The sequence below is a fragment of the Pan paniscus genome, chromosome 7 (genome assembly GCF_029289425.2).
Source record: "Pan paniscus chromosome 7, NHGRI_mPanPan1-v2.0_pri, whole genome shotgun sequence".
NCBI classification, from domain to species: Eukaryota; Metazoa; Chordata; class Mammalia; order Primates; family Hominidae; genus Pan; species Pan paniscus.
This window is the reverse complement of record NC_073256.2, coordinates 68,328,956-68,354,472: the sequence shown is the minus strand read 5'-3', so window position 1 is coordinate 68,354,472 and position 25,517 is coordinate 68,328,956. Positions and strand designations below refer to the sequence as shown.

Sequence of the window (25,517 nt, the reverse complement as noted above, 5' to 3'; positions counted from 1 at the left end):
ATTACAGGCATGAGGCGTGAGCCACTGCACCCAGCCTGCAATTATTATTATTCTTCTTTTTTGAGATGGAGTCTCATTCTGTCTCCCAGGCTGGAGTGCAGTGGCATGATCTTGGCTCATGGCAACCTCCGTCCCCAGGTTCAATCGATTCTCCCACATTAGTCTCCTGAGTATCTGGGACTACAGTTGGGCGCCACCATGCCTGGCTAATTTTTGTATTTTTACTAGAGACAGGGTTTCACCATGTTGTCCAGGCTGGTCTCAAATTCCTGAGCTCAAGCAATCTGCCCACCTCAGCTGGTATTACAGGCGTGAGCCACTGCACCCTGCCTTTGTTACTGCAATTGTTTTGAATGGTCCCCTTTACAAGCCTATGAGATATTTGATGGCAGGAATTTTCCACAGTAACTTTCTAGTGAACCATCAATATAAATATAAAAATTTGCAGAATGTATTACATACAGCAAATCTTGTATTAATTGCTGACTGCCAAGCTCTCCATAAAGTTCCAGGAATTTAAAAATTAATAATGCATAGTTCTTAATCTTAAGAGTTTCACAGACTAAGAGGGGAGAGAAAAATTTATAGTTGTGAGATACAGAGCAAAGCTTAATAGAAGAGTGGAAACTCTAGAAGTTAGAAGCTGCTAACATCCAAGCTGTGTTTTAAGGGATGACTTTAAAGGTGAACAAGTGGGGAAGAACATTCCTGGATGAGGAAACTCATATAGAGCACATATAAAGGGGAGAAAAGTGCTGGGAGATACACTGGAGAGATGGGTTGATACCTTATCATGGAGAGACTTTCATGCTAGGTTAAGAAGTTTACCCATGCCCAGGGCCGGGCACAGTGGCTCATGTCTGTAATCCCAGCACTTTGGGAGGCCAAGACGGGCGGATCACGAGGTCAGGAGATCGAGACCATCCTGCCTAACATGGTGAAACCCCGTCTCTACAAAAAATACAAAAAATTAGCCGGGCGTGGTGGTAGGCGCCTGTAGTCCCAGCTACTTGGGAGGCTGAGGCAGGTGAATGGTGTGAACCCGGGCGGTGGAGCTTGCAGTGAGCCAAGATCGCGCCACTGAACTCCAGCCTGGGTGACAGAGACTCCATCTCAAAAAAAAAAAGTTTAAATTGTATCTAGTATACAAAACAAAACCAATGAAAGTTGTTAGGCAGGGAAGAGATTTGATTAGACTGGTCTTAGATGGAGTAAATAATGGAGATGGATAGGAGGTCAATTCAGGTATAAATTGAGGGCCTGAACAAGTTGTGGGGTACTGTCAAATGTTTGTTGAGTGCATACCATTATATACCAGGTACAGTACATCTTTTAAAAAGGAGCTTATAGTCAGCATGTTAGATGACACTGAAAGATACAATGTGAGAATCTAAAGAAATTACAAGCATGTGGCCAGGTGCTGTGGCTCACTCCTGTAATCCCAGCACTTTGGGGGAGGCTGAAGCGGGTGGATCACTTGAGATCAGGAGTTCGAGACCAGCCTGGCCAACATGGTGAAACCCCATCTAATAAAAGTACGAAAAGTAGCCGGGAGTGGTGGCGAGTGCCTGTAATCCCAGTTACTAGGGAGGCTGAGACAAGAGAATCGTTTGAACCTGGGAGGTAGAGGCTGCAGTGAGCAGAGATGGTGTCACTGCACTCCAGCTTGGGCAACAGAGTGAGACTCTGTCTCAAAACAAACAAACAAACAAACAAGCATGGTAGGGAATGACTCCCAGAGTAGGTGATATTGAAGTTGAGAACTGAAGGAAAAATAGGATTTTAAAGATCTGAACTGATTTGAAGTACTTAGGGTATTTATTGTACATCCTATATAATCCCTCCATACTCCTAAAGAAAACTGTTTTCTTTTGCCCTCACTGTAAATCTACTGAAGCATCTAAAATAGTTATTAAATTTAAAAAAACAATAATGTGATGAGGCCAGAATTAGGTTTCTCTCTTCTGTTCTCTCCCACGGCACATTACCTTTGCATCATTCGTACACTATTATAATTACCTGAAAATTTGGAAGAGGTCCAAAGAATGGACAGATATTTAGGAGCGCCAGGAAGGAGACAGCACAAAAGGGAAGGAGGAGTATAAAAGTTAAATAATTTAAAATGGCAAATGCTTTAGAAAGTTCAAGTAAAATCTTAGTACTGTAATTTACTGTAATTTGGAGGTCCTTGTTAATGATCTGTTTGCAAGTTAAGTAAGAAATGCACAGTAGGCCAAAAATGAGATTGGACTGAGGACTTCCTATCAGAAAGCTTGGTTGAGAAGTGATGCTACAGAATTTTGTTTGTTCTTTTTTTTGTTTTATTAAGGAAGGGAGAATAGAGGGTGTCCAATAGGCAACAAAAGTAACTTTTCAAGACTAATACATGGATACATGTATTAGTAACTTATAAACAGTATTTCCTCTAGATATTTGCATATATATAATAGAATTAATGTTAGTACATTTTCACTTATCCCTAGGAAAGAATTACTGATGTTTGTTAAGAGTCTGTTAAGAATATACAAACTCTTAACATTTACACTGGAGGTGTATAAGGTATGAACCAGTCGTTTCTGGTAATTTATTGCAACCTGTGATTAAGAGAGAAGGTTAGGACTGAATTAATTCATTTTCCAAAGAAAAAAGTCAGACAACATTTATAATTTACCAGATTATCACTGGCATAGTTCAGAACTTTTTTTTTATTTTTGAGACAGGGCAACACTCTGTTGTCCAGGCTAGGAGTGCAGTGGTGCCATGATGGTTCACTGCAGCCTCGACCTCCTGGGCTCAACTGATTCTCCCACCTCAGCCTTCTAAGTAACTGGGACCACAGGTGTGCATCACCACGCCCAGCTAATTTTTGTATTTTTTGTAGAGAAGGGGTTTCACTACGTTGCCCAGGCTGGTCTCCAACTCCTGGGCTCAAGCAATCCTCCTGCCTCGGCCTCCCATAAGTGCTGGGATTCCAGGTGTGAGCCACTGCACCGAGCTCCAGCAAGATTTTTACATTCTAAATTGGGTTATATTTGTAATAATGAATGTCACTAATAAGAGGAAGTGCAAGTACCAATACGTTCTTTACAGGCCTCATACTGCTGTTTTTCTTTTCTTTCTTTTTCTTTTCATTCTTGGTCATACTGCCATTTTTCTTAGCCAATTTTCTGGCCAAACTCCTCCTCACCACTTATTTTCTGTGTGCTGATGACTATGCTTTACTACTAAATTTGGCTCTTTTGTCTTGCCAGTTCACACCTTCCCTTAAGGCATAATAACCATTTACTACTTATTTTTCGCTTTTCTCCTCTATCTTGCTGGGGTGGTGTAATAAAATTCCAGCTTAACCAATAAGTAAAATGGCTTGCCAGCGATGATAAAGACCAGATTTGTTTGGGATATGTAGCAGCACAAATTTAAAAGTAAATGAATAAAACAAGCCCATCTCAATCCTAACTTACACATACTGGTCAGTGTGACTGAAAACTGAAATTGTTCATGCTAACCAACGTTTTTCAGTTTCCACCTAACATTTTGTTCAGTTTGGTGCCCTCTTGTGCCTCCTATTTTTACAAACACAACTCAGAATTCCTGATGACTTTAGAGAAGGCACCTCCAAGTTTTCACTCATACCAGATATTCCTGGATATAACAGGAATTTGAGAACTATTATGCAATTATTCTACGTGTAACATCTGCTCATCAGATTTTAATATTCAAGCCTCGTGGCTTCAAGTCATTGCCTGTGACTGATCATCTTCACAAATGCAAGAGTCCCCTGAAACTGTCTCCCAACCATTAGGGTGCTCATGCTAACCCCTACCCCACTAGACCCACTACAAGATTCAGTATTTGTAAAGCTGAAAACGTGGTTGTGGCGTTTACATTTTCATTCCGATCGGCCTAGGCTTCCCTCTCTTCTCTCTTGGATGTTTTCTTGCCTTACCTGGTCTGAGAAATGGTGCCGCCCCACCCTTGCAGAGTTAACAGGGGGACGCTTGCCAGCTGCGTGCAGTCCCGGCGGTCCGGATATGCGGGGAGGTGGCGGCAGGAACGCCTGGGCCAGGCGCTGGTACGTTATCCTGTTACAGACCTTGGCCTAGTCCGCAGGTTGCCCCTGGAGAGGCGACGGGGACACCAGACCCTCGATTGGCTCCGCTCCTCCGCGACAGGCTGAGGGGGACAAGCTCTCTTTCGCCTGGGGACGATCCAATGTTTGGTGGGTCGACCTTAGTCAGGGCCTAGCTGTCGCAAAGAAGGTCAAATTCACCTTGGGAAAGTACGCACCGGGACGGCAGCTAGCACCATAACAGGCGGCCCCAGCGGAGTCTCCCAGGGTCAGGCCAGGACAGCCAACCTGCCCAGCAGGCCGAGAGCCGGAGGCGGGGCCGCCCCCTTCCCGGCAGGCTGCCGACTTCCGGACCTGCGTAGACGCCTCTCTGCGCCTCCAGGCGCGCCCCTCCCCCGGCAGGCCGTTTCCCGGCATGCGCCGCGGAGGAAGAGACGGAGTCGACAATAACAAACCAAGCCGCGGCGGTGTCCGCGGCCCTGCCGAGCCCTCGGCGTTGCCTCAGGATCCCCCAGTCGCCTGGGCCCCTCGGCTCTGACAGGCCGCGGCCTTCTGTCCCCCGGCCCCAGACCCAGAGCCGAGGGGCCTGCTCGCGTCCTTCTCCGCCCGGACCCCTCCCTGCCTCCTAGAGTTCGGGGCCGCGGCGGGCGGGCGCCCGGGACGCCGGCGGTTGTGTCGGCTTAGCGGTGCCGAATGGGCGGTTGGTAACCGCCGCCGAGGACTAGGCGGCGGCGGAAGATGGTGCCGGGGGTCGCTGGCTCTGCTGCTGCCGCCGGCGAAGGAGGAGGTGCTGCCGGGTAAGTGTCGCCGCCGCCCGCGTCCCCTTCCCCCATCTGGCACAGCGGTCGCGCGGCGGGCCCTGGCACGGTGGGCCGGGGTCGCGTGGTCCAGGGTTCCGGTCGGCCTGAGCCCGGCCCACGCGCAGGTGTGTGCACGGAAGGGCCCCGGCGCCTCCCGCCCCGGCAGGTGTTGCCCACTGGCTGCTTTCCCGGCGCGACAGCCCCTGTGGAGACAAAAGCGGTTCGAGTCGATGCTCCACCAGGCTGCCGGAGGTGTGGGTCGGACTCTTGCTGCGGGGCTGCCTGCGGCTTCCTCGGCCGGAGCCTTGGGATCCCTCCCTCTGCGCTGCCGCTTAGCACCCGGCCTAGTTGCCGGAGTGGCCGAGGGCGAGGGACGTCCGAACCTCCCGAGACGCATCTTGACTTGTGCTCATCGCTGCCAGGGATCAGCCCTTAATTCTGTGTTGGACTCGAGAAACGGGAGAGTGGAGTTTGGCCGAGGCCGAACGAAGCTCACCGAAAGGGAGGAACGGAGAGATGATGTCTTTGTCCCGACCCCAGAGTGCGAGGATCGGTATAAAGTTACTCCTAGGAATGACTCAGCCTGCGCCCGCCCCACGGATAGATTTGGGATGGGTGTGCACGCGGATTTCACAGCTTCCTTGGTAGAAACAAAAATACATTAACCAACAGTAGAAATAGCAGCTTCTGAATGGAATCTCTCTATAGTTTCTTCCACCGCCTGGTGGATGTGCTGTGTTTACTGTTTATGGTTTCGTAATCTAGTCGTTTCCATCATGACTCTTTAAAGTGTGGTCATACCTTGAAGTAGTGTAGACTTGGCTGCCAAGGAAGACTCATGTGCTCACTGTTGATAAAGAGTCACGTTACTACGAGACATTCAGCCAGATGGGAATGTTCTCAAGTCTGCTGCAAACATTTAAAGTGTACCTATTTGCTAACTATTTTATTGTGTAGTTTCTTAAGTTTTTGTGTTTTGGTGAAGCTTGTATGATTTATACATAAGTTTGGACAGTTAGCAATTTAGGAAGAGACTTAAGTAGACTTAATTGTGTGTTTAATCAAGAATGTTATTACATTGTGATAGACGATAAAAAGAGGGTCCTTCCACTTCTGATCAGATAAAACTGTGAGAAACCAAGGAACTACTGAGGGAGGTGGCTGATTTTAGTTTTTGGATTATTGGATTTATAAGCAGACCATTGCTAGGAATGTGAAAATATGTTCGCTTTTTATATTTGTTGTAACAGAATATGGCCCTAATGAAGATATTTTCTCAATAACATTCCTGTCATGTCTTTTAATGTTTGTGATTGTGTTCAAAACCTGGATAAAGTTTTATGTCAGGGATGCTTTAGGCACATAATGCTTATGTTGAGAAACCTCTGTTGATGGAAAGTGGATATTGACGTAGTTCATATTTTTAAAGTAATTTTATTTAGTCTATTTTGAACTTTTTATGGTAATCAAGATATGATTATTTATGTACCTAATCCTTTATATGTTTGTTATTGGACGACAGGGAAGACAATGAAGCGGTACTTTTGTCCCTGAGGTTTTTTTTTTTTTTTTTTTTTGGCTCTTGCTGCCAAACACAAGATGAGGATGCATGGCAGATTTACTTTAGCAAATCAAGTTCATAAAGGCAGAGGACACAAGACTTTTGTTTTCGAAATTTTGAACCTAAATTTTGATTATGTTAGCCTGAGAAAAGTTTTTAGACTATAATATTAACTTAAAATTTTATATCATACATTCAGCAAATATTTGAGCACCTACATGCTTTACTTTACAGATGTGTATGTCTTATGAATATCTTTTTAAAAGAATGGCTGATAAAATTTTCTCATTCAGGTAATGATATTTTCTGACTCCAGTTACACTTTTCCTTTGTAGTAATACTGGCCTAAGACACTTTGAAAATCTAGCAGTCCCTTTCAACACACTTTCACGATTCTTTTATTATCTTTTTACCACTGTGAGGTTTTTGAACTAGTTACATGAGGAACATAAAAATGTTTAAGTAATTGTTCTTGAGTAGAGACGGGGTTTTACCATGTTGGCCAGGCTGGTCTTGAACTCCTGACCTCAGGTGATCTGCCTGCCTCGGACTCCCAAAGCCCGGCCACTGATTGCCTTTTGAATAAAGGCCCAAGAGAAGTAAGGGGTGTAAGTGTGTGACTCTCGAAAGGAATTTTTGGCGGAAGAAACAGTAAATGGAAAGGCTCTGATATACATGGCATATACGAAGAAAAATGAAGTTACTGAAGCTGGACTGGTATGAGAGAGGCGATAGTAATGGTAGATTGTGGGGCTCTACATATCCAGGTTTGGAAGTCATAGTAAGGAAACTAATGTGCTCTAACTCACAAAGGTCTACAGATGAATTCAAGTAAACCCAGCAAGGCTGGAAAGCAGTTGAAGCCAAATTCACTTCATTTATTCCTGAAATGCTAATTGAACCCCTGCAGCATACTCTTTTAGCTTCAGCAATGCAACAGTGAACAAGAAAGACATATCTGTCTATGTATATATATTTATTTATAGGAAATGGGTAACCACTGGAAATTTTCATGGAGGTAAATGACAAACGCAGATTACTTTGAGGATGTAGAGTAGATAAAAGGCTAGTTGTATAGTGCTAGGTTGATGAGTTTTTGCTTAACTCACATAGATAAAAGGATGTAAAGATTACTTGTCTCTGATTATTTATTATGGACCAAATCAACTTAATTTGACTGTAAACTGTACCCCCATTGTTTAGGGTCCTGAGAGGATGGCATTTCTTTCTATCCCTTTGTAAAGTTCCGGTTCTGTTGGATTACTTTTTGTAAGTGCAGTACTTGAATGCCTCCAAGTACCCTCTTTCCTTGGCTAATTTGTTTCTGCTTTCATAGCTGTTTAGTGAGTGCTTTGAGGATTGTGGAATGACAATCCTCGCCCATTTTTTTTCATCCATGATTTTTTTCCACCCGTTAGTTTGCTCTTTTGAACTCTCATATTTTATTGGCTTGTAATTGTGCTAGGAGATAAAAATAATTGTGATCCATTTCCTTTTTTTGTCACTGATTTGAGACTGTCCACTCATTTTTCCTTCACATTCCACACATTATACTTGTTCAGTAACTGTCCAGCATACCTGTTGAAATATTAATTCAATACCATATTATATTACAGTAATATAACGGCTTTTAGTAATTGTTTTACTGCAAATACCAGATTTGGGCAGGCTGGTTTAATAATTTGGTTATATGTTTATAGATAATCTTGGTTTAATAGAATGCAGCTAATTCTACATTTTCTTTTTTTCCCCCATTTTCCCTGTCTTATATAATTCTATATTTGCTATATAGATAATTTTGGTTTTACTGTTAGTTTCCGTTATAAAATAAAACACAACTAGAAAATTTTCACTAAAATCATGCATTTTATGTAGTTTTTATAAACGATAGGGACACCAAAATGTGTAATGCATTTATATGTACTGATACAGAAAGATTTCTGTTATTTTATGCAGTTCAAGCAAAGTCCATAGTAGTATGTAGGGTGTCACCTCATTTTTATAAAACCATATTGCCTGAATATACACATATTTCCTGTACACCTAGGGAAAAAACCTGAAGGGTGTACTCCAAAGTATTTTTCATTTTTGTTTTAAAAGTATTCCTGTTCTGCTATTTTTACCTCGTTTGCTGTCTTTGGGCACTACCTTTCTAAATGCTCGCTTCATTCTTTTGGCGAAGTTGCTTGTCTAGTTTGTAGACAAGGCGTATATTTAGGAAGTCTGAACTTTTATGAAAAAGGTTTTCTTTCAGGGAAATGTGAGAAAAATGCCTGACCTACTCATCTTTCATTCTTTTTCTTGGCAGAGAAGGGGTAGGATCAGATTAGAATACATCTGATTTGGGGAGACTGATGCCCAGTTTTCAGTCCCTGGGCAACCTAGACACTCCATTTGTGGTGGACATTATCTCCATTGATGCAGTAGCCCGTGACCCCTCAATGAGGGAGAATTGCTAATAATTGCAGTTTACAGAATTAGAGATCAGGCAAAATTATTTCCAATCATCTTTTCTCTGAAGCTTTTAGTCCACTTTAGGGTTATCTGAGTCTCATGTGTTCTATTCAGCTGGAAAGCATCTTGAAGATATTTGTATTCCAGGCACCTAGCAGTGTCTGGCTTATGTTTAGATGCCCCCAAAATAGTGGATGAATAATGAATGTGTCCAGTTTTGAAGGTCAGAGATTGTCATTGGGGTGTCCCCCTTTCACCTTATCATATAAGGAAGCGAATTCTGTTTTGTTTGTTTGTTTTTGTTTTTTAAGGCAGAGTCTTACTTTGTCGCCCAGGCAGGCGACAGGCAATGGTGTGATCTAGGCTCACTACAACCACTGCCTCCTGGGCTCAGATGATCCTCCCACTTCAGCCTCCCAGTAGGTGGGATTACAGGCATGCACTACCACTGCCAACTAATTCTTGTATTCTTAGTAGAGACGGGGTTTCACCATGTTTCCCAGGCTGGTCTTGAACTCTTGGCCTGAAGTGAGCCACCCACATCGGCCTCCCAAAGTGCTGGGATTACAGGCAGGAGCCACTGTGTCTGGCCTAATTCTAAGTTTTGACTGTATTAGAATAGTTGACAGTAAGGCTCGGATAATTGACTTTATCATCATGATAATCTCTCAAGAGAAAATTGTAAATCTCCACTTGATAAGTTGGATAGATTTTAATGAGTATGTGAGATACTTTCTGGTTCTTTTCCTCAAATATGGATATATATGGGTTCAGTTGTTATTCCTGTACATCTGGAAACAAATGCAGTGGGATCAACATATTTTTATTTTTATTTATTTTTTTGAGATGGGGTTTCACTCTTGTTGCCCCGGCTGGAGTGCAATGGCATGATCTCAGCTGACCGCAACCTCTGACTCCCGGGTTCAAGTGAGTCTCCTGCCTCAGCCTCCTGAGTAGCTGGGATTACAGGTATGTGCTACCACACTCAGATAATTTTGTGTTTTTAGTAGAAATGGGGTTTATCCATGTTGGTCAGGCTGGTCTCAAACTCCCGACCTCAGGTGATCTGTCCGCCTCTGCCTCCCAAAGTGTTGGGTGGCATATAAAGTGGACTAAAAGCTTCAGAGAGAAAAGATGATTAGAAATAATTTTGCCTGATCCCTAGTTCTGTAAACTGCAGTTATTAGCAATTCTCCCTCATTGAGGGGTCACGGGCTACTACCACATCAATGGAGATAATGTCCACCACCCTGTCGGATCAATATTTTTAAAAATACAGCTCTCTTCTCCCCTTCATTTATAGCTGACTGTATCCCAGGAGGATTTAGGAGGACCAGATGTCCTCATAATGAGAGATAGGTTTTTCCCCCCAGATAAGAGAATTCCTTCTACCTTATATTAGCTACTTAAGAGTTCTGTAAATTCAGAGAAAGGAGAAAGAATACTATAGGCCACCTGTGATAAGGGAAGACTTCCCAGAAGTGGTAATAGGACAATACTTGGACTTTTATTTGTTTGTTTGTTTGTTTTTGAGACGAGTCTCGCTCTGTTGCCCAGGCTGGAGTGCAGTGGTGTGATCTCAACTTACTGCAAGCTCCGCCTCCTGGGTTCACGCCATTCTCCCACCTCAGCCTCCCAAGCAGCTGGGACTACAGGCACCCGCCACCATGCCTGGCTAATTTTTTTGTATTTTTAGTAGAGACGGGGTTTCACTGTGTTAGCCATGATGGTCTCGATCTCCTTACCTCGTGATCCACCCGCCTCAGCCTCCCGAAGTGCTGGGATTTCAGGCGTGAGCCAGCGTGCCCAGCAATACTTTGACTTTTAAAGATGAGTAAAATTCAGATCAGCAAAGATGGGGGTATTTTACCTGGCAGGAGTATGTAAAGTGAGGGTATAGGTTTGTCATGTAAGGGAGTAGTTGATGATACTGCTACAAAAATAAACTGGGGTTAATTATGAAGTTCTTGAGTGCTGGAGTTTAATTAAAGTCATAATTGCCACCATTTTTAAAGCTTTTAGTATATTCCTAGCACCGTAAAGGACTCTGAAGTACATTATTGCTATCCTTCTCATCTCTGTGAAAGGTATCGTTGCAATTTATAGATTGTCAACTGATATGTGGAGGTTACCTGAGCTTCAGTGAGATAGATGGTATTCAAATACAAGTAAATTTTGTTCCTAAGTCTGCCATTTTTATGTTAATCTAGCCTATATCAAGTTGGCAAATTCACATGCTAAGAGGGGTGGGCAGATAGTACAATTAAGTGAAACTGTCTGAGTACTGAACCGGAGGTGACAAAGAGAGTGTAGCTGTAAAGAAACTACAGATTTGTGCCCTGCTGTAGGCAACAGTAAGGTGCTAGGGAAGATACTTGAGGGAAGCAGCCTGACTACCTTGGTTGTAACTGGTAGGGAGTATTTAGGAAGGATTGAAGCTGGATAGAGATTTAAAGACAGAAGAGGTTGCAGTTTCCTAAGTAAGGGTTATGTCATTGGAAAATGAGGGGTTGGATTAGAAAGGAAAAAAATGGGTAGGACTTGGACAGAAATAACTGAAGCCTGGTCCATTGTCACTTTGGAAAGTTTGTAAAAAAAAAAAAAAAAGAAAGAAAGAAAAAGAAAAGAAAAATAACTGAAGTTTGGGGCAATAGTAGAATGATAGTTCATTGACAGTGAATAAATTAGGGAATAGATTTAAAGGAAAAGCACCGAATTTAAATTTGGACATGTTGAGTTTGAGGTAACAGTAGGATTTCCAGCTGGAAATATGAAGCATCAGTTACTGCTAGCTCTAAACTCAGAACAGAGATTTGGATTAGTTAATAACAGTAATTGATGTTTGTATTTCACTTTATGGTTTGCATAACTTCCATAGATGTATAGATTATTCGTTGGATCCTGACCACAACCCTGTGAGACAGGTACTTTTACTTTTTGTAATCAAATGAAAAAACTTGTTAGGTGAAGTCAGTTCAGGTCACATTGGGCCGGGACTTGAATATACTTCTTTTGATTCCAAATCTCATGTTCTTTTCACAGTTCTGTTCTCCCTCTTATGTTTACATAAAGATAACAATTGGGGCGTGGTGACTCATGCCTGTATTCCCAGAACTTTGGGAGGCTGAGGCAGACAGATCACTTGGGGTCAGGAGTTTGAGACTAGCCTGGCCAGCATGGCGAAACCCTGTCTCTACTAAAAATACAAAAAAAATTAGCTGGGTGTGGTGGTGGGTGCCTATAATCCCAGCTACTCTGGAGGCTGAGGAGAGAGAATCTCTCTCTCTCTCTTTTTTTTTTTTTTGAAACGGAGGGAGTCTCATTCTGTAGCCCAGGCTAGAGTGCAGTGGCGAGATCTCGGCTTACTGCAAGCTCCGCCTCCTGGGTTCACGCCATTCTCCTGCCTCAGCCTCCCGAGTAGCTGGGACTACAGGTGCCTGCCACCACGCCCGGCTAATTTTTTGTATTTTTAGTAGAGACGGGGTTTCACTGTGTTAGCCAGGATGGTCTCGATCTCCTGACCTCATGATCCGCCCGCCTTGGCCTCCCAAAGGAGAATCTCTTGAACCTGGGAGGCGGAGGCTACAACGAGCTGAAGGCTGCAGTGAGCGGAGATCGCACCACTGCACCCAGCCCCTAGGTGACTGAGTGAAAGTCCATCTCAAAAAAAAAAAAAAAAAAGATAACAGTTGGAAGACTAAACATGAATGACCATTTAGGGAAGGCTATATTTAGAATGGGAGTGGGGCAGAACTCCCCTAGGACCTCAGATTAGGACTGAAATAGGGAAGGCTGGTGGGAATCTTTGTCTTGCTCTCTTGGTGGGACTAACTCTTTTGGTGCAACAAATTCAGGTTCTTTATTTCTTTGTAATGTATAGGGTGTCATCTTTTTTTTTTTTAATGGATATAAGTGTTTTTCCCCCTCTAATTATAAATGTGATTTTTAAAAGAACTGGGAGAAAGTAAAAGTCTGGCATCCAGAGATAGCCAGTGTTAAAAAGATTGCTATTAAATTGATCCAGACTTTTTAAGTGCTTGCATATACATATGTCCTCCTGCATTAGTTGTAAAAATAAAATCCACAAACAGTCACATAATATATACTGTAAATTGCTTTTTGTACTGATCAATACGTATAGATCAAAACATTTTTAAATGTCTAAAATTTGATACCTTATAGGGTTGTGTAATAATTTATTATTTTTTTAGAGAGAGGATCTTGCTGGGTCACCCAGCCTGGAGTGCAGTGATGCCATCATAGCTCACTGTAGCCTCCAGCTCCCAGGCTCAAGCAAGCCATATCCTCCGCCTCAACCTTCTGAGTAGCTAGGACTATAGGCATAATTTATTTAACCAACCTCCATTGATAGTTTTTAAATTCATCATTTTAAAAAGTGATGGTATAATGAAAATCATTGCATATATATACCTTTGTATACTTGTTTCATTCTTTGCTCCCAGAAGTAGAATTGCTGGTTTGTACATTTTAAATTTTGATACATAGTGCCAGATTAAATTCCCTTAAAAGTTATACCAGTTTATATTTTTGTCAGAAATGTGCCAGTGGACCCACTGTTAATCTTGTCAACACTTAGCACTCATTTTAATCATCAGTAGTAATCTGAAGGGTAAAAAGTAGTACCTTGTTGATGTTTTAGTTCTCATTAGTGAATATGTACCTCCAGATAGTTTATTTTTCTTCATGCTATGGATAGCCATTTGTCATAATACCATTGCGTGAAAAGTTGATCCTTTCTCCCCAATTTGAAATCCCACTATTATTGTATAGATACACAAGTGCAGGTATGCATGTATAAAGATCAATTTGGATCTGTTCAGTTTCATGCATTATGTTTATTAATGCACCATGATTCCTACTAACTTGTTAACTACCGTGTGAGTTATGAGTATGTTTGACACGTTTTGACAATTGTTCTGTCCTACGAAGTCTCAGTGTATATGGTAGGCAGTTTATAGTAATTCTTAGTGGGTAGAAACTAAAGACTGTTTAAGCAGAGGGTCAAATAATTTAAGAAAATCTTGTGTCAGTTGTTGAGTTACTAACCTGTTACTTTTAATTTAGAATTGGCTTGTGTTAACTTGTATAGTATTAAATATGGTTTCATTTTATAAAAGTTAAGAAGGACTTTATATAAAATGAGCATCAAGTCAGATTTTAGGAAATCGTGACTATTTGGTGAAAAGTAATACTTATGTACTAGGCTTATTTATATAAGGCTTATAAAGTTACTTTATAATTCCTTGAATAGCAGTTGATTTCTATGCTTGTACCTTACTTAACAATTACATGCAATAACTTTAGTTCTAGATCATAGAGATTCAACCCACTTACAGGATTTAATGGACTTTACGTAAATTAGGGGGACATGTACATAATAAGCATTCCCAAAGTTGCAAGTTAATAAAAGAATTAGCTCCTTTTAATGATGGTTTTCTTAAAAGAAATCATTGGTTTATTAAGTTTATCCTCTTAAGTTTTAGTAATGTGATCAGTGAGGGTAAACTGTCAGTTTCTAGTTGGAACTTGATTTTACATATACTTTTGTGTTGGTTTTTTTTTTTTTAATGTCACCTTTGTGTGAATTCTTGTCCATTCTTTCTCAGTCTAACTTTTGCATACCTCTCTTCATATTAGTATTATTGAACTTTTTGGAAGGCAGGTAATGTGCTTTTTATTACTCTTTGGCACTAGCACACAATAAGTTTCTTAAAATTAGTATTTGTTCAGTGTGTTAGACTCATGTTTAATGTATGATTTGACTATTTATAGAAGATCAGAAGAATAATCTAGTGTACCCCTTTATGTTTTAAGATGAGGAAACTGAGATTCAGAGAAATTGGATAACTCCTCAAATCACAGGAGTAAAGATGTGAAGCTAGGACTAAAAACCAGATCTCTTATTTCTTTCCAAGTATTTTTTATTTCAGGGTGAGCAAATATGTACTTGGTTACTGATGTCCCTTTTTGCTGAATGTTTTTTAACAATTGTGGCATACAAAGGAGAGAATTCAGTTTCATGGGATCATGTTATTTTGATAGCATATAGGAGTATGTAACATAAAGTATACAGTCTTGTGAATAAATAGCGACAGTGTTCTTGTGGATTCTCTTTGAGCAACTTTCTGATTTCACAGTTTTGGTTGCCGTAGTCCTTATCCATGGTTTTGACTGCAAACATTTATTGACTGTTTACTGTCTCTAGGTAGTATGTTAGGTATTGAGGTATGATATGTCATGACCAAAATTTTTTTTAGCCATTTGCAATACAGCTTGGGTGATGTAAGTTATTTGGCAAGTGGCAAAAAAGTGTAGCAGGGCATTTATTTATGTTCTGAATACCAACACTTACTTGAATAGTTGGAATTTGAAGTATGGGCTGTCAGTACTTCAAGAACAAGACCACTGACAGCCAGTACATTGAGGAAGACTTTACGACAGAATATTTGTGAATTCTTGGTTACATAATGGAAGCTGTGGAATGACATGAGTAGAGGCATGAAAATCCATTTATCCATGCACCTCATTTCAGGAGATCAGCCTAAATGGTATGGAGCTTCATATAGGGACCCAAATAAAGGAAATAGTGGAGTGTCAGTCTAAGGAATTTATACTTGAGTAGAAGTTATGAAGCATTTTTAGTTTGGGGAGAAGTAAACATTAAAAGAATCTAAGATTATGTAGTTGGTGGTGTCATCTGAGATGGAATCCGCAGATAGTAGGTGCTCAGATAGGTAATTGTTAGAGCCCGATATGCAGTAGAAAGATCTGAATTAGATAGCTTAATGGGAATAAAGTGGAAGAGAGGATACACATACTTAGTAACTGTTTATGTGGAACCAAGGAGTACTTATTCATATATGATGTTAAAATATATTAAACCAAGTTGATTACTTTTCTTTTTTTTTTTAATATAAGATACTGGGAACACATTGGCTGATAAAGAAACTGCTGAAAATTAGCTACTGCATGTAATCTCTCTCTGTTACTAAGTTACTATTTGGATTCTGCTTTGTCATTTGCTTAGAGTACTGCTACTAGAACCCCAAGAGTACATTTGCTTATGAAACCCTGTTTATTCAACAGATGCTTTTGAGTGCTTTGTGTTATGTCACAGAGTTACTTCCTGTCCCTAGAGAACATTTTGGGAATATTTACTGTGATTTCTTTTTTTTTTTCTGCAACAGCCATATGAGGTAGGTATGATAAATATCCCCATTTACAGATTAGAGAATGGAAATTTAGACAGACGTGTATTGATGAAGAAAGTTGTTTTATTGTTTTATCTACATTTTTTTCTTCTTCTTTTCTTTTTTTTTGAGATGGAGTCTCACTCTGCCAACCAGCTGGAATGCAGTGGCATGCTCTCGGCTCACTGCAACCTCCACCTGCCGGGTGCGAGTGATCCTCCTGCCTCAGCCTCCTGAGTAGCTGGGATTACAGGCGAGAGCCAGCATGCCCAGCTAACTTTTGTATTTTCAGTAGAGATGGGGTTTCACCATGTTGGCCAGGCAGTCTCGAACTCCTGACCTCAAGTGATCCACCTGCCTCGGCCTCCCAAAGTGCTGGAATTACAGGCATGAACCACTGTGCCTGGCCTGTTTTATCTACATTTCTTTCCCTGATAATAAAGCCATGCAGCTCATGGATCTTCTGGAGAAGATTCATTCAGTAGAATTTTATAACTTTGACTTAGATTACACAAAATTGGTCTATGTAGGTCATATGATATTTCTTTTAATAAGAGAACTTAAAACATTAGCATGAATAGGTATATTTTATTCATCCTGGTACCCATACAGAGTATTTAACTAATTTTATAAGCCATACATTTCAATTAAAATCCGACCAGCTTTATTACATGACCACATAAAGATTAATAATCCAGGGTTGAAATAACAGCTCAAGATAGAAATAGATAGTTTTGGCTGTGCAAGGTGGCTCACGCCTGTAATCCTAGCACTTTGGGAGGCCGAGGTGGGTGGATCACCTAAGGTCAAGAGTTCGAGACCAGCCTGGCCAACATTGTGAAACTCCATCTCTACTAAAAATACAAAAATGAGCTGGGCGTGGTGGCAGGTGCCTGTAATCCCAGCTACTTGGGAGGCTGAGGCAGGGAGAATTGCTTGAACCTGGGAGGCGGAGGTTGCAGTGAGCTGAGATTGTGCCACTGCATTCCAGCCTGGGTGACAGAGTGAGACTCCATCTCAAAAGAAAAAAAAAAGTGATTTTTTTTTTTTTCAAAGAAGACTTTAGTGGTATAGGAGCTAAGGTAAAGAAGAGAAAATTTGAGATCAAGCAGCTTTATCAAGAGATTTAAGTGACAGAAAAGTGATGATCTGGCCGAGCATGGTGAGTCACACCTGTAATCCCAGCATTTGGAGAAGCCAAGGTGGGAGGATCACTTGAGGGCTGGAATTCATGACCAGCCTGAGCAACATAGAGAGACCCCATCTCTTAAAGAAAAAGAAAAGAAGAAAAGGAAGTAATGATCCTTGTGAGCAAAAATAGGTCAGTATCCTCTTGTTTTGACTGGATCAGAGTGTTCAGGCAAAGCAGTAATCAAACTCCTTTTTCCATTTACTGTTGTTGTATAGATCTGGTCCCTTGGCCAGTCACAGTGGCTCAAGCCTGTAATCTCAACACTTGGGGAGGCCGAGACAGGTGAATTACCTGAGGTCAGGAGTTTGAGACCAGCCTGGCCAACGTGCTGAAACCCTGTCTCTACTAAAAAATACAAAAAATTGGCTGGGCGTGGTGGTGGGTGCGTGTAATCAAAGCTGCTCGGGAGGCTGAAGCAGGAGAATTCCTTGAACCCAGGAGGCGGAGGTTGCAGTGAGCTGAGATCACGCCATTGCACTCTAGCCTGGGCAACAAGAGCAAAATTCCATCTCAAAAAAAAAAAAAAGATCTGGTCCTTCACACATTGTTATATACATAAGGTTGTACAGCCATTTGAGAAAGAGACCAGTTATGTCTGTTTCCCTAAACAACTGGCTTGAGAGTCCAATTTATACAACTTACTTGTAGAATCTTTAGTAATTAGGCACTTTGGGTGTCACCTAGGTCAACCTCCCTCTTAATGCAGTGACAGGTCCAGGGAAATTCAATTCAAGTAAAGATTTCACGTTTCATGCCTGCAGTGGTTGTTGTTAAACATTGAGATTGAGAGTGTAGTCTGAGAATAAGAAAACCTTGAATATCCTTTATATTGGTTAGATGTTGGTGCAATTTGTTTTTGTGTATACATGTTTACTTATAGGAAACAGTAATTTTCATTATTGGCAATTGTTTCTGTGTTCCCTTTATTTAGTAAAGCATATTTAATGTTTATGCCTTGCCATGGATACAGGGTGGTCATATCAGACATTGTTTGTATGTTCTGCTCATGTTAATGGATTGGCTGCAAATAAGATATGCCAATGACCAATAAGATATGCTTAGTCCACACTTAATTAAGAACATGTTGCTGATTTTTTTTTCTTTTCTTTTTGTTTTTTCTAAAGATAGTCTTGCTCTGTTGCCTAGGCTGGAGTGCTGTGGCACAGTCTCTGCTTGCTGCAGCCTCAACCTCCCAGGTTCAAGCCATCCTCCTGCCTCAGCGCCCCCACCCCACCCCCCCATAACTGGGACTACAGGTGTGCGTCACCACACCTGGATAATTTTCGTATATTTGTAGATATGGAGTCTCACCATGTTGCCCAGGTTGGTCTGGAACTCTTGATCTCAAGCAATCCACCTGCCTTGGCCTCCCAAGGGTGCTGCCAGTGCACCCAGCATGTTGCTGATTTTCTTTGAGACATAGTGGCAAAGAAAATTTTCTCAGCTCTGTCTTACCACAGTGAAAGACTGCCTTCAGAGTGTTTCAGTTACCTCTTCCCATCAATATGAGAAAAGATGAGTGTGAGGAATAGGTAGAGGGAAAAATTAAAGTTTTTTGTGTAGCATGAATTATGGGAGGGTATTATATAGGTAATTCTAGCATGCACATAGCTCTTGTATAGGCATTGTGCCAGTAGGTAGGTATTAGAGTAGACATGGTTCTTTATAGTAGCCTTTTATAAAATTGACTTGCTTTGGTGAAACAGCTCCTGGCAGCATTCAGACATTTTTATCCTGTTGTGTGGGTGCGGAAACACTGGGATTGTTCTATAAGCTTTCTTTTGTTTTTGTATTTATAGATATATATATATATATATATATATTTTGAGACGGAGATTCACTGCGGTGCAGTGGCAGAATCTCGGCTTACTGCAACCTCTGCCTCCCGGGTTCAAGTGATTCTCTTGCCTCAGCCTCCCAGGTAGCTGGGATTACAGGCATGTGCCACCATGCCCAGCTAATTTTGTATTTTGTATTTTTTTTTTTCCACTAGAGACAGGGTTTCACCATGTTGGCCAGGCTGGCCTTGAACTCCTGACCTCAAGTGATCCACCTGCCTTTCCCTTCCAAAGTGCTGGGATTACAGGCGTGAGCCACCATGCCCGGCTGTATTTTTATAATTCTTAATGGAAATCAAAAACATAGAAAGATAGGCAATAGAAGAATGAGCTATGATGTACCCATCATTTTGATTCAGTTATCATCACCTCATGGCCAATCTTGTTTTAGCTATACTTCCATCTGCTTCTCATTCTCTTGTTACTTTAGACCTGTAAATTTTGAAGAACAGATATCCCCTACAGTAGCCCTGTGAGGAAGATGTTATCTCTACTTTTGAGATGAGAAAATTGAATGTTAGGATAAATTTCTTTTCTAAAATCACCCAGCTTGTAAGTGGCAGAATAAGAATTTTAACCAGGTCTGTTAAGTTCTTCCTCTGCAGTCAGTTGTTTTTCCTTCTGTTTAGGTCAGATTATAACCAAGGAGGGTGGTGTATTCTGACAGCAGCTAAATGTTTTACTGGAGTATTACCAATTCAGTACCTACAGACACTTGTTAATTGTTTTGGGTTAGGGTTAGCTTAGAGTTAGATTTTTTTCCTTTCCTCTGCATTATTTTTGACCATTTAAAAAATCATATTGAAGGCCGGGTGCGCTGGTTCATGCCTGTAATCCCAGCACTTTGGGAGGCTGAGGCAGACAGATCACCTGAGGTGAGGAGTTCCAGACCAGCCTAGCCAACATGGCGAAACCCTGCCTTACTAAAAATACAAAACAATTAGCTGGGCGTGGTGGCAGGCGCCTGTAGTCCCAGCTACTCCCGAGGCTGAGGCAGGAGAATCACTTGAATTCGGGAAGGGGAGGTTGCAGTTCACTCCAGCCTGGGCGACAGACCGAGACTCTGTCTCCAAAAAAAAAAAAAAAAAAAAAAAAACCACCATTACATATTACATATACAGTTTTTGTTAATACTGTAAGCCTTATTAAAAGTTATTCTCTGGCCAGGCGCAGTGGCTCACACCTGTAATCCCAGCACTTTGGGAGGCTGAGGCGGGCGGATCACGAGGTCGGAGATCAAGACCATTCTGGCTAACACAGTGAAACCCCGTCTCTACTAAAAAATACAAAAAATTAGCTGGGCGTGGTGGCGGGCGCCTGTAGTCCCAGCTACCCGGGAGGCTGAGGCGAGAGAATGGCGTGAACCCGGGAGGCGGAGCTTCCGGTGAGCCAAGATGGCGCCACTGTACTCCAGCCTGGGCGACAGAGCGAGACTCCGTGTAAAAAAAAAAAAAGTTATTCTCTCATATTTTAAAATTTCTATTCAAGACAACCCTGGGCAACATGGAGAAACGCCGTCTCTACAAAAAAATACGAAAAATTAGCTGGGCATGGTAGTGCATGCCGATAGTCCCAGTTACTTGAGAGGCTTAAGTGGGAGGATTGCTTGAGCCGGGGAGGTTGTGAGGTTGCTGTGAGCTGTGATCCCGCCACTATACTCTAGCCTGGGTGACAGGACGAGATCCTGTCTTAAAAAATGTATAAATAAATCAAATTTTTAATTTTTATCCATAACATTTTAAATCCTGTCTTAAAATATGAATAATAAAAGTATGGGTAGACAAATATTTGTTACTAATAAATGTAGGAAAGTGTCTTGTGTATGCTTTAACTATATTTCAAATTTTTTCCCTAAAATTGATTTCATGGTACAGTTATTGGCTTAAGGAAATGTGATTTTATAAAACCTTTGCTTACCTACCTCTACAAACACCAGTTGCTTTCCAGAAACATCATAATTATTTAAAATACATTCTGACCTGTAGTATGAATGTTGAATGTGATTAAAGTAATACATTTTCTAGTGTTTTATTATGGAAATTTTCAAACATATACAAAAGTAGAGAGAATGTTACAGTGAACCTAATATAGCCATCTCACTTGCTTTAATAAGTACCAACATTTTGCCAATCTCACCTTTCTACTGCCCAGCTAATTCTGTTGTTTCCTTCCAGCCTTCCTTCCTTCGCTTATTTTTGCTAGACTAGTTTAAAGCAAGACTCAGGCATCATTTTACACACTAATTTTTCAGAGTTCATTTTCTGTTACTACAATGCCATTATCATCCAAACAAAAGTAATTCTAATTCTTTAGTGTAATCCGATACCCTGTCCATATTTAGTTTTGCCCATTTATCCCAAAAATGTTATTATACAGTTGTTTTAAGTCAGGATCCAGGATCCGAACAAGTTCACACATGGCATTTGTTTATTTTGTCTCGTCCATCTTTTTTAGTTTATAAAAAGTCTTCTTTTTTTTTTTTTTTTAGAAACCATTTGTTGAAGAAACAGAGTCATTGTTCTGTGGAATGCTTATTCTGAATTTAGCTGATTCATCATAATGTTTGTCTTTTTCTTTATACTCCATATTTCCTAGAAACTGGAAACCGTAGGTACATATAGATGCTTGATTAAATTCAGGTTTACTTTTTCAAAGGTGGTCTGGGGTGGCAAGAAAACTTTATACTTGGGCTGTGTCCAGTTGAATCGCTGTTAGCTGGAGGTTTTCCATATAAATGGATGAAATACGTATCTTTTTTGTTTTGTTTTGTTTTTTGTTTTGAGACGGTCTCTCTCCCTTGCCCAGGCTGGAGTACAGTGGTGTGATCTTGGCTCACTGCATCCTCCATCCCCCAGGCTGAAACAATCCTCCCACCTCAGCCCTGCAAGTAGCTGGGAGTACAGGTGTGCACCATCATGCCTGGCTAATTTTTGTATATTTTGTAGAGACAGGGTTTTGCCATGTTACCCAGGCTGGTCTTGAACTCCTGAGCTCAAGCGATCAGCCTGCCTAGGCCTCCCAAAGTGCTGGAATTACAGGCATGAGCCACTGTGCCCAGCTATCCAAAATACATTTCATATAGGAAAGACAGTGCTTAATTTCTTTGCTTTTTAAGTTTTTATCATGGGTTCTATCTTAGCTCACTGAGGTTTTTTTTTTTTTTTTTTTTTTTTGAGTATCATTATGCAACATGGATTTTTATGGGTTTTTGCCATTCAGTTACTTGTACTCATTCTTTTGATGCTCAGACTGTCCCATCATAGCCAGTAGAAGCCTTTTAAAGTTGTTTTCGTTGCCTTTTTGACCTAATCTCTTTAGTCTTGCTTTATGGCATATTAAGATGTTCCAGGCTTATGTGATTGGTACATTTTCTACTTTAGACATTTAGCATTAGCCACTTCTCCAAAGGTTCTTTCTAGAAACCATAGTAGGCCGAGAATGGTGGCTCACACCTGTAATCCCAGCACTTTGGGAGGCCGAGGCGGGTGGATCATGAGGTCAGGAGTTCGAGACCATCCTGGCCATCATGGAGAAACTCTGTCTCTCTAAAAATACAAAAATTAGCCAGGCGTGGTGGTGGGTGCCTGTAATCCCAGCTACTTGGGAGGCTGAGGCAGGAGAATCGCTTGAACCCAGGAGGCAGAGGTTGCAGTGAGCCGAGGTTGTGCCATTGCGCTCCAGTCTGGGCGACAAGAGCAAGACTCCGTCTGAAAAGCAAAACAAAAAAACCATAGTATGAGTGTGTAATGAGGTTAGCCAACTCTACAGTTAGAAGGAACAGTCCCACAAAACTGCCCTCATTTCAGATACTAGTGGCAAGTTTGGCGGTGCCCAGAAGCCACCCTCACTTCAAACCAGCTGACTACAAACTCACAGGTTCCCCATATCCACCCTCTCTTTGGAGAATTCACTGGAACAGGTCAGGGAACGAAGGAAAGCACTATACTCACAATTACACTTTTATTATAAGAGAAGGATACAAAAATTAAAATCAGGCAAAAGAAAATAGGCAGAGAGCAGAATCTGGAAGGGGTCCAAACTCAGAGCTTCTGGCCATCATTGCTGGTGGAGTCATAGACAGTGTTACCTTCTCTTGGCCACAACGCGTGACAGTATACACAGAGTATTGCTCACTAGGGAAGCTCACCTGAGTCTTTGGTGTCCAGAGTTTTTATTAGGGCTTGATCCTGTACTGTCCACATGACTGACCTTTAGTCTCTAGCCCTTTCTGGAGGTCAGACCAATGTCTTTAGTCAGTAGTTCCTCTGGAGGTCAGAACTTAACTGATACATGAGTCACGTTGCTACACTGACGTGACTGAAGCCCTAAGGCAAACAAACACAGTTCTATCTGTCAGGATATTACAGGGGCCTAGAGATCACCTCCCAGTAGCGAAGGGCAAAGTCCAGACCTTTCTTTGGTTAATGTTAATTTTTCACTGCCTGTTGTGCTGTGGGTACTTCTGGCTCTAGGTCTGTCAATGCCTTTTTTTCAGTGGAGCTATGGAATAAATGTTTTATGGAAAGAGAAAAATTCTTGTTTATACTAGTATTTCTAAAGTACTTTTTACTTCTTTATACATTTTATTTCTTTTGGGTTGAAAACCTTGGAATCTTAGGTCGAAAATCTTGCTTGCTTGGTAGGTGAAAAATACTGTCTTCTTTTTTGATTTGTATTTCTTTGATTACTGAAGAGGCCTCAAATATTTTCCACATTTGTTAACCACTTGATAACCTACTCATGCCCTTTGCCTATTTATCTATTGTGAGTCTTTGTGATTTTCTTATTAATTTATAGGAACTCCTACTAAAAAGCTAATAGTAATCCTTAGTCACTTGTTATTGTCATTTTCACCAGTAATCACATCTTTGGATGTTTGAATTAAATGATGGGTGGCAGGTATGGAAAATATCTTCTTCTTTTTGGTTTTCTACCCTTTCCTCTCCCACTAAGCTAGAATACCAGTCATTCTGTGATCAGTCCTGGGTCTATCATCTGTTAGAAAGAAAACTGGGAAATTGGGCTTGTCTCTGGGCAGGACTTCTTTGTATTGTTGCTGTCACTTCCATATGATGGAAGTGCCGCTTACCAGGAGGTTCAGTCCTTCACTAGTAGATGCCTGGTATTAACTAAAGTATGTGCAGCTCTCACTGAAGTGGCTGTAGTTGCTTAAGCTTTGGAGGAAGAGGCACACACTTTCTCTCTAAAGGACCAGATAGTTAAGTATTTTAGGCTTTACTCTCCAAGAGGCAAAATTGAGGCTATGATGTATAGATGTTTAATGTAATAAGAGAGAAAACTCCTGCTGCGTCCCGTTTGTCCGGGATGAGCCATCCAGGATGGTGGGCATGTTTTGTGCCCAGTTGGCATCAGTTCGAGACTGTCTCCGGATCCACAGGGGACTACCCAGGGGGGATAAGCCTGGGAGTAGAGGCCAACACCATGTTATTTTCTGCTTTGAGAGCAGATCCTGAATCACCCTCCTCTTCTTCCTGAAAGCCTGGTGGGAGACCACGTGACCTGTTGGGTCTTCCACTCTAGAGCCAAGATTATACTCCTCACTGCCCTGCAGTTGCCAGCAGTAGGGTGGAGTTCCCTATTTGAAGGTGGCCCCAGTGTGTGCCCTGGCAGTGAAGTGTGTAAGGATGCAAAGGGGTAGCTGTCTGTGTTAAACACTCAGCTCTGTTCTTGGCTACGATAGGTAGGTTCTCCTCTATATGTTTCTTTAGCTGTGAAGTGTTCAGTATGCACATTTCTAGAGAATTCCACACTGCCAGGATGACCAGGTATGGAAAAATTTCTCTCTGCTACATGCCAAGATCACCTTTTCTTTTCTTAAAGTTAAAGGGTACATGTGCGGGATATATGGGTTTGTTACATAGGTAAACATGTGCCATGGTGGTTTGCTGCACAGATTATCCCATCACCTAAGTATTAAGCCCAGCATCCATTAGCTATTCTTCCTGATGCTGTCCCTCCTCCCACCCTTCACCCTCTGACAGGCCCCAGTGAGTGTTGTTTCCCCATCCTACCCCCGTGTGTCTATATGTTCTCATCAGTAACAGGATTGCTGGGTTAAATGGTATTTCTGCCTCAAGGTCTTTGAGGAATCGCCACACTGTCTTCCACAATGGTTGAACTAATTTACACTCCCACCAACAGTGTAAAAGCATTCCTTTTTCTCCACAACCTTGCCAGCATCTGTCTTTTTCTTTGACTTTTTAATAATATCCATTCTGACTGGTGTAAGATGATATATCATGGTTTTGCTTTACATTTCTCTAATGATCTTTGATGTTGAGCTTTTTTTTCATGTTTGTTGGCTACATGTATGTTTTCTTTTTCTTGTAAATTTGTTTAACTTCCTTGAAGATGCTGGATATTAGACCTTT

General features: G+C 41.5%; 1 protein-coding gene and 1 long non-coding RNA gene across 8 annotated transcripts in view; one reads left to right on the top strand and one right to left on the bottom strand.

The window, feature by feature from the left end:
• LOC117981569 (uncharacterized) overlaps nt 1-4,528 on the bottom strand; it is a 33,539-nt gene extending 29,011 nt beyond the window's left edge. Inside the window, exon 1 of the long non-coding RNA XR_004673157.3 lies at nt 3,947-4,528. This is a non-coding gene — a long non-coding RNA (uncharacterized LOC117981569). The remainder of the gene's footprint in view (nt 1-3,946) is intronic.
• RB1CC1 (RB1 inducible coiled-coil 1) overlaps nt 1,689-25,517 on the top strand; it is a 94,365-nt gene continuing 70,536 nt past the window's right edge. For all 7 annotated transcript variants that reach the window (XM_055116551.2, XM_034966081.3, XM_008976854.5 and 4 more), the window contains exon 1: nt 1,689-4,866. The gene's annotated coding sequence lies outside the window, so the exon portion shown is untranslated. The remainder of the gene's footprint in view (nt 4,867-25,517) is intronic.